Genomic DNA, 13,127 nt, shown 5'->3' on the forward strand with positions numbered 1-13,127 from the left:
AGAAGAGAAGGGAAGGGTTAACCTAGAGAGCAGAGATTCACTAACGAAGGAGGAAGGCGGAACCATAGATGTGCGTGGCCAATCACAAGCAAGTGTGGAAAGTCAAGCAAAGACGTTCGCCTTGGAGGCGAGATGGAGGGGACAGCACCCGGAAGCCTCCAGATAAGAGGGTGTGAATCCACGTCAAGAGGAGGTAGGAGAAAAGAACCAGCCCAGCGGAGGAGAGGGGGACAATGACGCTGATCTGGAAGACAGAGACCGACGTCCAGTTTCCATAGCCGGGTAACAGAAGCGTGAAGACGACGCAGCTCCAAAGACCTGGAGCGAAGAGTGGCGGTCACCATGGAAGGCTTAACTTCCCCGCCGCAAGTCAGGAGAGTTGCGGCTTTTCCCCGTACGTAGACGGAGGGAGAATGGAGGATTTATGGGCAGTACGGGGAGGGAAGAACAAAACACGGAAAAGCCCTAATACAAGTTAGATAGTACGGGGAGGAGGAGGGAAACAGAAGAGGGGCCTAAGACGAGTAGAAAATAGGGACCAAGAAGAGTCCCTGCTCAAATACGGTTATTAATTCCAAGAAAGAGAAAGAAAAGAAAAGAAGAGTAAAGAAAAGAGCCTGCCTAAAACTATTCAAGAATTATGACTATTGCTTGATTATTTCTAAATGTTCATTACTAATAAAAATCATGATATAGTAAAAGGTTCTCTATAATGAAAACCAGAGAAAGAGAGGTTTAAGGTGGAAATCTGGGGAAAGCCCAAAACGACCCACAAGAAATAAAGCCAGCGGGGCGAATTGCAAATTTTCTTTTCTTTCTCCCACCCCTTCCAAAGGTCTAAATGTTAATATTCAGAGAGCGAAAGAGGTTCTATTTCCCGCACACCTGGGTGTGGTGACAGTCCCTCTCACTTACAAACCTACTATTCAGGCCATCTTACTTACCTTGCTCTCCTTGTCTTCTCTCCAGACAACCGGGGACGACACACCGCTGGAGTCTAGACCTGGAACCAAAGAGAAGGAAAAGAAAAAGACGATTATCCATGAAAGAAGACGACCTAAAAGACTGAATCCCACAACCCAGACCCACGACATTTTTAAAATACATTTCTCGTCACTTTCCTTTGTCGCGTTGTCTTCCCGCAATAAAAACGCCACAATTGAGAAACACATTCGGCCTCCCAGATTCATTTTCCGCCCATCCCTCACAGCCCTCCTCCTCCTCATACTTCTTTCCAGCCATGGTGCACAGTAATCAGTTGTTCACAATCAGCTGCAGCTAATAATAATAGTACTAGACCTAGACGAGAAAGAGTGAAAATACACCACTTTGGGGTGTCCAACGTGACCATCATTTATTTACTGAAATAAAATAAGAAAGAAAGTAAAAGAAAGCCTTCTAATCTCAACAAAAATGAGTAGAATACCTTAGTTGATTTGGGCATGCAATCTGCAAAGCAGCGTAGTAGTACTAGTAAAGGTCGGACCAATGTGTTCTCTGAGTCCTACAGTTGTACCACCACTAGGCAGACCACAAAATATAAGGGGAGAGGGAAAGCTGACTGAAAAAAAAGAATAAATTATGAAGCAAGCTACAGACAGACTAATATAGAAGTAAATAGTCAGAGGCAGTTAGATTGATGTAAAAAAACACTGAAACTAAAATTAGAAATAACTCAGTTGGTAGGTAAATGCAGGGATAACAAGAATTTAGAAACAGAGAGATCGAAGAAGATTTGGTAAAAAATAGAATTAGGAAACGGAAGTAATAGTTTGAAAAAAATAAAGGGCAGTAAAAGTTAGGGAAATATAAATATTAATATTAACAAGGACTTACTGGGTCCAGCAGCAGAGCAAAGAAAATGTAGAAGTAAAAAATAAATTCAGGAGAAGAAGTAGAGAAGTAAAAAAAATAAAAAAAGCAAGCAACAGAAAAACAGTACAATAACGCATTAAAAGTAGAAAACAAACGCAAAATATACACTTAGGAAGAGAGAGGGATAGATAATAAATAAAAAAGATCTGATAAAAAGTTTTAGAAACAAAGTATTGAAAAGATATTAGGAGGATCAAAAGTTTTCAAACAGGCCCCAGAACCATAACAAAGAGTAGAAAAACAAGATGGCCGGGCCCATTGACAATCGCGTGGTGAAGTTTGCGTGAAATTTCCCCCGAACATGCAATCCGCATTGCCGAACGTCAGAAACGTCTCGCAAACATGCACAAGCATGCGGAACAAGCAACTCTGCATGCTCACGGAACTCCGCATAGCGTTGCAGAGTTTTTTACTGCTTCGCGGAGTTCCACATAGCACGAGTACGCAAACTACACCCACCCTTAGCTCTAACAAGTTGATGACTCAAAGTATGTATAGCATGAGTTTGTGGCAACCTAGCGTTAAGATCCACCACTTTAACCCATAGCAACTTGCGCTTGATTGTGCTACCATTGGAATCTCTGTAACAATTTTGTTTCCAAAAATGTAAATCATCATTAAAAGATTGCATACAATATTAAGAATGCAAAAAGAACAGTTGATGGACAGAATGCAGAACAATGTCATACATTCAACCCAGTACAGAGATCTGTGCCTAAATCCATAGTTTTTTGCTCACAATGCCATTCCAGTTTGAACCCAGCCATATGCAAATCAGTCTTGACCCTGTGCCTCATGGGAACAGTCCAGCCCGAAATGCCGAGCAAGGTCCTCACTGAACTGGAAACAAGCATCCTAGGACGGGTTTCGGGGTTTCACCCCTTATCAGCCAGGATACCTTAACTCCAGTTGCATGGAGAGCACTGGACCCACGTCTGGGCGTACCGTCCCACTCGGGGTGACAAATGCAAAAAGAACAGTTGATAGACAAATTGCAGAACAACGTCATATATTCACCCCAGTACAGAGATCTGGGCCTAAATCCATCGTTTTATTTTGCTCACCATGCCATTCCAGTTTGAACCCAGCCATATGCAAATCAGTCTTGACCCTGTGCCTCATGGGAACAGTCCAGCCTGAACTGCCATGCCAGGTCCTCCCTAGATTGGAAACAAGCATCCTAGGACCGGTTTCGGGGTTTCACCCCTCATCAGCCAGGATAGCTTGACTCCAGTGGCATGGAGAGCACAGGACCCACGTCTGGGCATACCCGTCCCACTTGGGGGTGTCAAATGCTAACGCGGCACTTCCATTTAAAAAAAAGAAAATTGCAAATTATTATAGCGTGAACTCGACCCGTATTGGATCACTTTACATATGCACCAGTTACGTTACACAAGGACACATACATTTTATTGGTAGGCACGGGGAGATTAAGTGATTTGCCCAGAATCACAGGATGTGGAGTCAACCCTGAGGCTTGAACCTTGGTTTCCCAGCTCCAAGGTCGGCAGTCTAGCCGTGAGACCACATCCTCTCCACATCCATTAGCTAAATTTCCCTGAGTGCTTAGCGGTGCCAATGGCTTCATCATATCCCAGCAGCCCGTGCTTTTCAGGACGTCTAGAGCTGCCGATTGGTGCATCTTTGTTGTTGACCTTTCCCTAGGAGACATGGGAAAGATATTTTTTTGTATTAAAATTGAACACTACTGGTTGTGGAAAATAAAAAAAACAGTAGAGCATAATCCTCACCTCCCTGTCCTTAATAGAAATCAAACTTTCATTTACGTTTACTAGAAAATGTTTCATTATCAATTAAAAGCATTGACTAATTGATGTGACATGACATTTGAACATGCGGCATGATTTTGCAAAATTCAACAGCACCACAACAACAATAAATGCAAAAAATTGAAAAGATCTAATTGAGACTAAAAAGGTTGACCGAAAAATTATTCTGTCCAAAAAAATGAGCCCTCTTTTAGTGCATATGGCCCGTGGAGAAAGGATGCTCTGCGCAGAGCCATGTGAGCCTGATAATGTGTCACTACCAGCTTGGCAGACAACAATAGCAACAATTTGATAAGAGAAAAAGGAATACCCCTACTCAATCATCGAACAGTCTCATTACTTTGATCCCCACCAAGCAGGGTTCCAACCTTCTCATTCAACTGAGGTAGTAATACTGACTGTGTTGGACAAGCTACAGAAGGATGCTAACGAGGGCACTCCTCAGGCTCTGGTGCTATTGGACCTATCTGATGCATTTGACACGGTCAACCACTGCATTTTAGTGGACCGTGTCAGGCACGCAGGACTCCAAGGCTCGGCTCTCAGCTGGATTACGTCCTTCCTGGAGAACCGTTCTCAGTCTGTTTGCATCTCCCACTTTACTGTGCCTAACTTGATGTCAACGTGCGGAGTACCCCAGGGAGCCTCACTTTCCCAGCACCTGTTCAACCTGTATCTACTCCCTCTAATCATGTCCTTAAGAGAAAGAAATGTGAGCATATTCAATTATGCAGATGACCTGCAACTAATATTTACCATGGATAGTACGCCCGATTCTATGTCTGAATTCCAAGCTGCAAATCCACAACTGGATAAACAGCAACCACTTAAAGTTAAACCCAGACAAAAACGAGCTGATCCTGATAGGAGGTACTCAAAATCCTTGGAGCTCACACTTCTGGCCAGCTGAGCTGGGCTCTCTCCCAACCTCATCCTCCTCAACTAAGAGCCTCAGGGTCATAATCAACTGCAACCTACCCATGAAGTCCCAGATCGGAACAGTAGTCTCTACCTGTTTTTTCAGTTGCGAAAGATAAGGAACATTAGCAGACTTTTTACTAGGGAAGCACTGGTGCAGGCAATTCTAGCTCTTGTCATTTCTTATATAGACTACACTAACTCACTGGACTTTGGTCTGCCGCTATTTCTAGTCAAAAGACCTCGGGGCATATTTATAATAACTGACGCATCCCTGCATATCAGCAGGGATGCGCCAGTTATTTTGCGCCCCAGCTCCGCCATCATGGATGCGCCGCATTTATAATGCGGCGCAGCATGGGGCAAAAACGGCACAGATGCGTCACGCATCTGTGCCGAAAAGTGGCGCATTGCTGGAGTTGCGTCGCAAGCGCGACGCAGCTCCAGCAAGGCTCGAGGGTGCCCTATCTGCACAATGCTGCGTCAATCCTTACGCCTGCTTCAAGCAGGCGCAGGGTTTTGACGCAGCATGGGCTCAAAAGTGACTGAGTGAAATCTTATAGATTTCACTCAGCCACTTTTAGGAGGCGTTCCTGCGCTGGAACGCCCCCACCTGCCCTGGAACGCCTACATGTGGCGCAGGGCTTTACAACGTGACGCATCTCCCAGATGCGTCACGTTATAAATACCCCGCACCATGGCGCAGGATTTGCCCCGCTGCTGCGTCACAAAAGTGACGCAACGGCGGCGTAAATGAGGCGCAAGGGCTTCATAAATCTGCCCCCTCATCTTTTGCAGAACCAGGCCGCAAAACTGTTTTTTCATCAGCCCAGATGGCAACATGCTTCCCCTCTTATGAGGAAGCTTCATTGGCACCCCAAATCACAACGCTGTGCCTTCAAAATAGGGTGCCTCATTTTCAAATCCTTGCATGGCACTTGCCCAGAATTTGCCTCCTATATTATTCAAAGACACATACCCACCCAGAATTCCGCCCCCATGAACCTTCTAGTGACATTGCCCTATAAATCAAAGCGTCTAGGCGGCAGCAGATTAGCAGTGTTGGCCCCCCGTTTCGGGAACGCCCTGCCCCTTGACATCAGATCCTGTACACACCGCCCAAGATTCAGGAAACTCCTTAAGACATGGCTGTTTACTCAGGCATATGAATCACTCGCCAGGACTCAGGCTACTCCTATGTATAGCACCAAAAATACAACTGGTGTACTTGCGCTCTACAAATAGTTTTAACATAACATAACTATTGGCTCTCTGCGGCCAGACACAAGCTATACGTGATTAACCCAGGTCCAAAATGTTGTCTTCCTAACTTCTGAATGACATCCTATGTTACATCCTGGGGTTGCGCGTATCTCTGCCTAACACCCAGTGATCCCAAGCGGAGAGAAAAAAGGGAACACCTCTCACTTCTATAATGTGCTATCAGTGATGGATTTGACAACTCTAATAAACTTTTGTAACTAAAAAATCAAGTTTGAGATGTTGGGTCTATATCACACCCAGAGCCTACACAAACCGACTTGTCATCAAGCCCAGCTTTCCAAGCTATCCCTTACTGTCACCCAGGAACTAGGCAAACCGTTTTCCAAGCTCATGGGCAGGCTATCTCATACTAACACCCAGGGATGAGGTGGACCCTTTTCCATGCTCAAAGCGAGGCTATCCTTTGCTAACACTTGGGGATGAGGCATGCCGTGTGCTCCACACCCAAGGTTAAGTAGCTACCCTTGCCTTCTTCTAGAATGTTGACTAGAAGAAAAAACAAAAGCGGTCTATGCGCTTGTCCTAGTTTGCCATACGCCACAAGATGGGCCTAAGGAGCAGATGTGGTCTCTTACGCTATGACGGCTGTCTCCAGCCGGGCCTCTGCCCCCTGGATTCAGCAGAACTTCTAGTCAATCATGGCATCTGCTCACCGATCTTTTTTTTTGCGCAGATGAATTTGTTAAGGTAGAGGTCCTTCCTTAGACAGCAGTCAGGCTTGATAAACCAATCTCTCCTATCTGACTGTCCAAAATGTTTCTCAGATATGAATTTACCTTAAATAAATTGAAAACGAGGAGTTTCGCAAAACAGAAACAAGATGGTTTAATTAAACACTGCAGCCGTGAGAGCCTAGAAAGAACCCATCTGCTCAGAATCTCTTGATGTGTAAAGTTTTGGTCTTCAATTTATACAGTTCATGGGGTACAACAAAATGTTCTCTATATTCCAAAAGAGCAACTTAGTCATAAATCAATCACATGTACGTATCTGATAAGTACACAGGTGGCTCTTGACCTTGGGGAGAGCTTAATGTGAGTCAGTGCGTATGTGTCCAGATGTCTGGTGTGAGGGGTGAGCGATCGTTTCTTGCAGTGCACATGCTGTGTCCTGAACAGTTGGGTGTACCTATCTACACGTAGTATCTAGCTTTGTGGTATTTCTGGGGAATGCGAGCCTTTGGCCAAACAGGTTTAATTGAAGTCAATTATCTCAGACTTGTTTGTGATGTAACTATCTATGTATGAAACCTATCAGTGTTTTTATCAGTGTTTTGTCCTGGGTGTGTGTTTGCCTGTTATTTATGTGGGACTCCAGGTGTGAATTTTTACTCGATAAGCATGGGCATGGCTCGCAGGACCCGCCTGATCATGTATCTCTGAATCTGGTTTCATGGTATTTCGCCTTGGTGAATCCGACAGCGATGATATGAGTTCATCAGAACACCTAAAAATAATATGGCAGCCATTAGTATAATTTTTATCGACATCATCAATATTACGTGTACATCGGTCACATTGAGATTGTTCATACTGGTTTTAATGAGGTTATGTTTGCTCTGGTCTGAGCATACATTGACATTGGTCTTATTAGCAACAACTAAATTATTGTACAGGCATGGATTATTACAGACATTTGTCTCACTGTTGCTGTCGGCCCTGCTGTGCTGGCACAAGTTACGGTATACATTGAGATTGCACTGACAGGCATTGTGTGGGCATAAGCTATGGCATACGTTCGCACTGCGTTTATTGATATTGTCGTTATCGGATCTGCACCTATCATGACATTCATTGACTTTGTGTTCATCCATCCCAACAGGTTCACAGACCGTTGTGCTTCCCCTCTGCTGCACTGCTGAATCCTGTTTTTAAGAATGACATCGCCAGGGTGACAGACAAATCCTATGACACAAATAATGGATCCTGTTAGACCTGGCATCATTGGCGTGAGTCTCCATTCCATTTTGGCGGATTGCCTCCTCTGTTTTTGATATGTTTTTGCTGGTTATATGCTTTGGGCACTGTGCCACTGCTATTCAGTGCCACAGTGCAAGTGCTCCCTATGTTAAATTGATGTTTTGATTAGTGACTCCATGATTGGGTTATTTGATTTACTTGTCAAACCCTAGTACAGTGCACCATGTGTGCCCAGGGCTTGTAAATCAAATGCTGCTGGTGGGCTTGCAGCACTGGTTGTGCCACCCACAGAAGCAGCTTGTAAAGTGTGTCTCAGGTCTGCCATTGCAGAACCTATGTGCAGTCTGGTACTGCCATGCTGACTGACCAAGTGCATCTGCTTGCCAGTCCCTAAACCTTCCCTTTTCTTCATATCAGACACCCTTATGGTAGGCCCAAAGGCAAGGTGCATTGTAAGTATAAGGTAGGAAATGCCCTGGTGTGTGTAGCATGTCCTAATAGTGAATTACAGCCATTTTCGTTTTTCACTATTGCAAGGCTACCTGTTCTCCATAGGCCAGAATGGGCAGTTAGATTATTACATCATATAATCCTAACTGACTCAGGGAACATGGTAGAAATTCGAATTTAGTATACCTGAACTCTGAATGAAAAAATACATCTTTTAGTAAAGTTGGTTTTAACATTCTGTGTTTGAAAATACCACTTTTAGAAAGTAGGTATTTTCTTGTCTAACTATCCAAAGCCTGCCTCTGCTAGGTTGTGTATTCCTTGTCTGGAGTTTGAGTGACAGGGCTGGGGAATTCCAGGAGACAGAATGAGTCAGGCCAGTGGTGAATAGGGAGATCTGCATCTAGATGGGAGAGAGGAGTTGCACCTGGGACCTGAATAGGGCTGGGCCTTCCCTCCACAATGCTGGCTCCACTTGCTGGAGTGCGGCTGATGTCTCTGCCCTGCACTGTGAAAGGAAAGAAGGAGTCCTGTACACAAAGCGTTCAAGAACTGGTTTGGACTAGGCAGAGGTCTCTCTGCCTTCAGAGAACAAAGGATTTTGGGGTATAAATATTGGGACCCAGATCCAAGAACTTTAGATCACTTCTGGGAACAAGACAGTAGCGGTCCTTGGAGGGAGTTCCGTGGGGCGGTGAGGCGGGGCGGGGGAGGGGCAGGGTGGGGGAATATAAACACCAGAATATGGATGAACGGAGGTAAGTACACATTTAAATAAATAAAACAAATTTCTTTGCGCGCGCAAAGAAATTTGTTTTATTTATTTAAATGTGTACTTACCTCCGTTCATCCATATTCCGGTGTTTATATTCCCCCACCCTGCCCCTCCCCCGCCTCACCGCCCCACGGAACTCCCTCCACGGACCACTACTGGAACAAGACGAACCTTTTGCCAAGGATAAGAACCAAGGAAGCTGCAGGAGTTTGGACTGCCCCTCTGCCAGTGTGCTGTTTGCTGGGTTGGCCTGCAGTGGTGTCTTCATTGCCAAGGAAAGGAGAAGGAACTCTTCAAAGGACTTTCATCATCTTACAGAATATTTCTCCAAGGGCTTGAACTTGTGCTTGCCTCCTGCTGAAGTCTCAGGGACAAAAGACTTCACCATCAGATCCCCTCTGAATTTCCTTGCTAGGAATTCTATCTTCAGAAGCCTGCGTGTCGCTGGGAGCTGGAAGCGCGACGCAACGAGAAGAAGCGTGTCGCCGCCGCAGCTGTAGTCGTTGCATCGCCGGAGAAGCGTGCCGCCGCCGCATCTCCCAGGAAGCGCGTCTTCGTCGAAGCTGTCTGCTGTCGCATCACCGGAAAAGCGTGACACCATCGAGAGGGTCGCCATCGCATCACCGGAGAAGCGTGACGCAGGGCCTGTCGCGGCTCCAAAGTACAGAGTCGTCGCAAGGCGGCCAGGGTGTTAACGCATCGCCGTCGCATCAAGGGCGCCATCTTCTCGCATCGCACCGGGATTGTTGCATCGCATCGAAGCGCCATCTTGCGCATCGCAACCGGGCCGCAGGCCGAGAACCTACGCATCACGCCCGCACCGGTAAGGATCACGACGCATCCCCTACTCTGCGCAAGCATTGAGGCGCGACACATCATCTCCCTCGGAGCACGGAACCGACGCATCTCCATCTGCGAGCCTTTTGTTTATTTTGCGTTACGCATCCAGATACTTTTGTGAGAACTGTGTCGCATTTATCATCAACTTGAATTAAATAACTTTCCCCATCTTTTAGTCAATCTTAAGTACAGTATTGTAGATTTTTGTCGTTTGTGGTCTTGTGTTAAGTCTATATAAAGCATACTTATTTTTATATAACCTGTGTGGTGTCCATCTGTAGTGCTTTCACTGTATTACTATATGTGTTCACACATGCTTAACACACTGCCTCTGACATAAGCCTGTCTGCTCGTGCCAAGCTACCAAGGGGGTGAGCAGGGGTTATCTAGTAGTGTAATCCCCTTTCCAAGACTTAGAAGCAAGGGTCCCTATTTGGACAAATATGTATACCATTGCCAACTAGAGACCCCCAGTTCTAACATTGGTGGTCAGCGGTGAGGATTTGGACCTGCATTTGTGACTCATAGACAGTGATTGGTGTACACTACTAGTGAGTGCAGACCAAACGCGACCACATACTTGTTTTTTAGTCGAATTTTTTCCTTGGACTGTTATTTTTTCCTGAGAACTACCAATTCTTACTACCATGAGTAGACCAGCATCTGTTGCATCTATGAATCTTGATTTTAAGGAAGAAAGGTTGGAAACCAACACTTTGAAACAGCTCAAGCATCTCTGCAGGAAATTGAAAGTTGCTACACCAGGCATTTCTAAAAAGGATGACTATCAAAAGGCGCTGAGGGCCTGGGTAGAAGCAAGAAATGTCCCTGATCTTGTGGTGGAGCCAGCTGGGGATGCAGATGGGCAACTGGATAGGCCAGTGTTTCCAGCCAGGGGAGGGTTACCATCCCCACCTGGCAGTAGTATCTCTTCCAAAGACCTGTCCCCCAGAGAGTTGGAAGACAGGGAGAGAAATAGGGCACACAAGCTGGAGATGGCTAAGCTTAAGATGGAGGGTCAGAAGGAAGCAGAGAATTACAGATTTTCCTTGGAGAGAGAGAGAGAGAGAATGAGAATGGAAAATGAGAGGATGTTGAGGGAGTTAGAGATCAAGGCATAGGGCTTAGAGATCAATCCCTCTGGTGGCAGCGCACCATCTGTGCCTTCAGAAGGCAGGGTATATTTTCCCAAGGATGTCATCAAAGATTTCCATAAGCATGAAGATATTGGGCAGTGGTTTGCAGCCTATGAAATAGCAATGTTGGCCCACCGGGTCCCTGAGAAAGATTGGGGACAGGGGTTGTGGGGCCGCTTTGTGAGTGAGGGGAGGGATACTTTGTTAGACCTACCCAGTGTAAATAGGATGTCTTATGCCCACATGAAGGAAGCACTGATGACAAGATATGGTTTGACCCCAGAACTCTATAGACAGAGGTTCAGGAATTGTAAGAAGCTACAGTGCACCACTTGGGTAGAATATGTATCTTTCTTTTGCAGAGCTATGGATGGTTGGGTGAAGGGTAGCAAAGTGGATACATTTGAAGCTCTCTATGATTTGATTACAAGGGAGCACTTGTCTGCTAATTGTTTTCCAGAGCTACGCCAGCACCTTATTGATAGCAAGCTAACTATCCCTAGGAAGCTTGCTGAAGAGGCAGACCGCTGGGTCAGTACCAGGGTCCACAAGGGTCTTGTGGGAGACTCCGCCAAGGGTGGGCAGCGTCCCCAGCAGAAGAGTGGGGGGACAAGGGTAAATTGAGGGAGTTCCAGAAAGGGCCCCAAAGTAATTCCCAAGGGAACCAAGGTAAGGGTCCTCAGCCTCCCCCTGAGAAGAAGTCAGAACCCTCGACAGGTAAACCTGTTCATAGGGGGCCTGCTACCTGCTTTCAGTGTAAGCACGTGACACACAGTTGGTATGATCCCCAGTGTCCCCAAAAGGGTCAGTATGTGCCACCCCTGCACCCCCCCCCCTCCCCATCATATGGCCAGTGTAGCCCTGGGAGTGGAGGAGAAGGGTGCCCAAGGTGGGTGTGGTCCCTCAGAAATGTCCCTTGTCTCATTAGGAGACTTTGAGATGGTCCCTCAAGCTCAGCTGCCTGATAACACTAAGAAATACAGGCAGTGGCCATAGAGTGGAGGCTCTTAGAGACACAGGAGCCAGTGTGACAGCTGTCAAGTGTCACCTGGTGTCTCAAGAGCAGCTTGTCCCCAATGCCTTTTACCCAGTTGTTGCCGATGACAACACAGAGAGCCACTGCAAGGTGGCTCAGGTTCCCTTTGAGTGGGATGGGGTCTCTGGTACTCATCAGGTAGCTGTGAGGCCAGTCATGCCTGTGGATTGTCTGTTGGGCAATGATTTGGAGAGCTCCCCTTGGGCTAAGGAGGAGAAGAAGGCTCATTTGGAGATGTTGGGTCTGCCTGAGTGGGCATGTGTCATCACTCGGTCTATGGCAGCCAGTAAGGTTGTTGAAGAGGTCCTGGAGCCTGAAAGTATGGCCCAGGGACCTGCCTTAAAGAGAAGAGGCAGGGGACATGGGAAACCAGCCCCAATTGTTCCCACGGTCCAGGAGGAGGCAGACCTTGAGGGGGATGCCCTGGAACCTACAGGGGAGCAAGTTGCTGAACTGGGGGGCCTGCCTGAGCTGACCCATTGGCAGCAAGAAGGAGGAACCTCCAGGGAGGAATTTTGTGCAGAACAAAATAAGTGCCCTTCTCTTGTGGGTTTGCGGCAACAGGCCACAGACCAGGCAGCAGGTGATCAGTCTGGATCACATTGGATCTACTGGGAGATCGGCCTCCTGCTGTATACAGAGCCTAAGGTTGCTGAGCCTGGGTCAGCCTGTGTGCTGGTAGTATCCCAGCGCTTCAGAGCCTTCCAACTGGGGTTGGCTCATGATGTACCTTTAGCTGGACATCTGGGGCAGGACAAGAACTTTGAAAAGCTTGTCACCCACTTTTATTGGCCCCAGATGCGGAAGAGTTCAGATACTCATTGTAGGACTTGTCAAACTTGCCAGGGAAGTGGGAAAAGTGGAAGGAGGTACAAGGCCCCTCTACAACCTTTCCCTGTAATCAGTACCCCCTTTGAACGGGTGGGCATTGACATTGTGAGGCCACTGGACCCCAAGACAGCCATGGGCAACAGGTTTATCCTGGTCTTAGTGGACCATGCTACCCGGTACCCGGAAGCCATCCCGCTCAGGACAGTGACGGCCCCCGTGGTGGGACATGCACTGATGGGGATTTTTTCTTGTGTGGGGTTCCCCAGAGAG

At 46.8% G+C, this 13,127-nt stretch overlaps 1 protein-coding gene and 1 long non-coding RNA gene across 2 annotated transcripts in view; one reads left to right on the top strand and one right to left on the bottom strand.

Moving 5' to 3' along the window:
• The window catches only part of LOC146855205 (uncharacterized), a 48,354-nt gene extending 47,219 nt beyond the window's left edge, over positions 1 to 1,135 (top strand). The window contains exon 3 of the long non-coding RNA XR_014980804.1: positions 970 to 1,135. This is a non-coding gene — a long non-coding RNA (uncharacterized LOC146855205). The remainder of the gene's footprint in view (positions 1 to 969) is intronic.
• Positions 1 to 13,127, bottom strand: part of LOC146855203 (glioma pathogenesis-related protein 1-like) — a 1,108,037-nt gene that overhangs the window by 422,757 nt on the left and 672,153 nt on the right. The window lies entirely within an intron of this gene.

This window comes from Triturus cristatus, chromosome 4_1, assembly GCF_964204655.1.
Source record: "Triturus cristatus chromosome 4_1, aTriCri1.1, whole genome shotgun sequence".
In the NCBI taxonomy this organism is placed as follows: domain Eukaryota; kingdom Metazoa; phylum Chordata; class Amphibia; order Caudata; family Salamandridae; genus Triturus; species Triturus cristatus.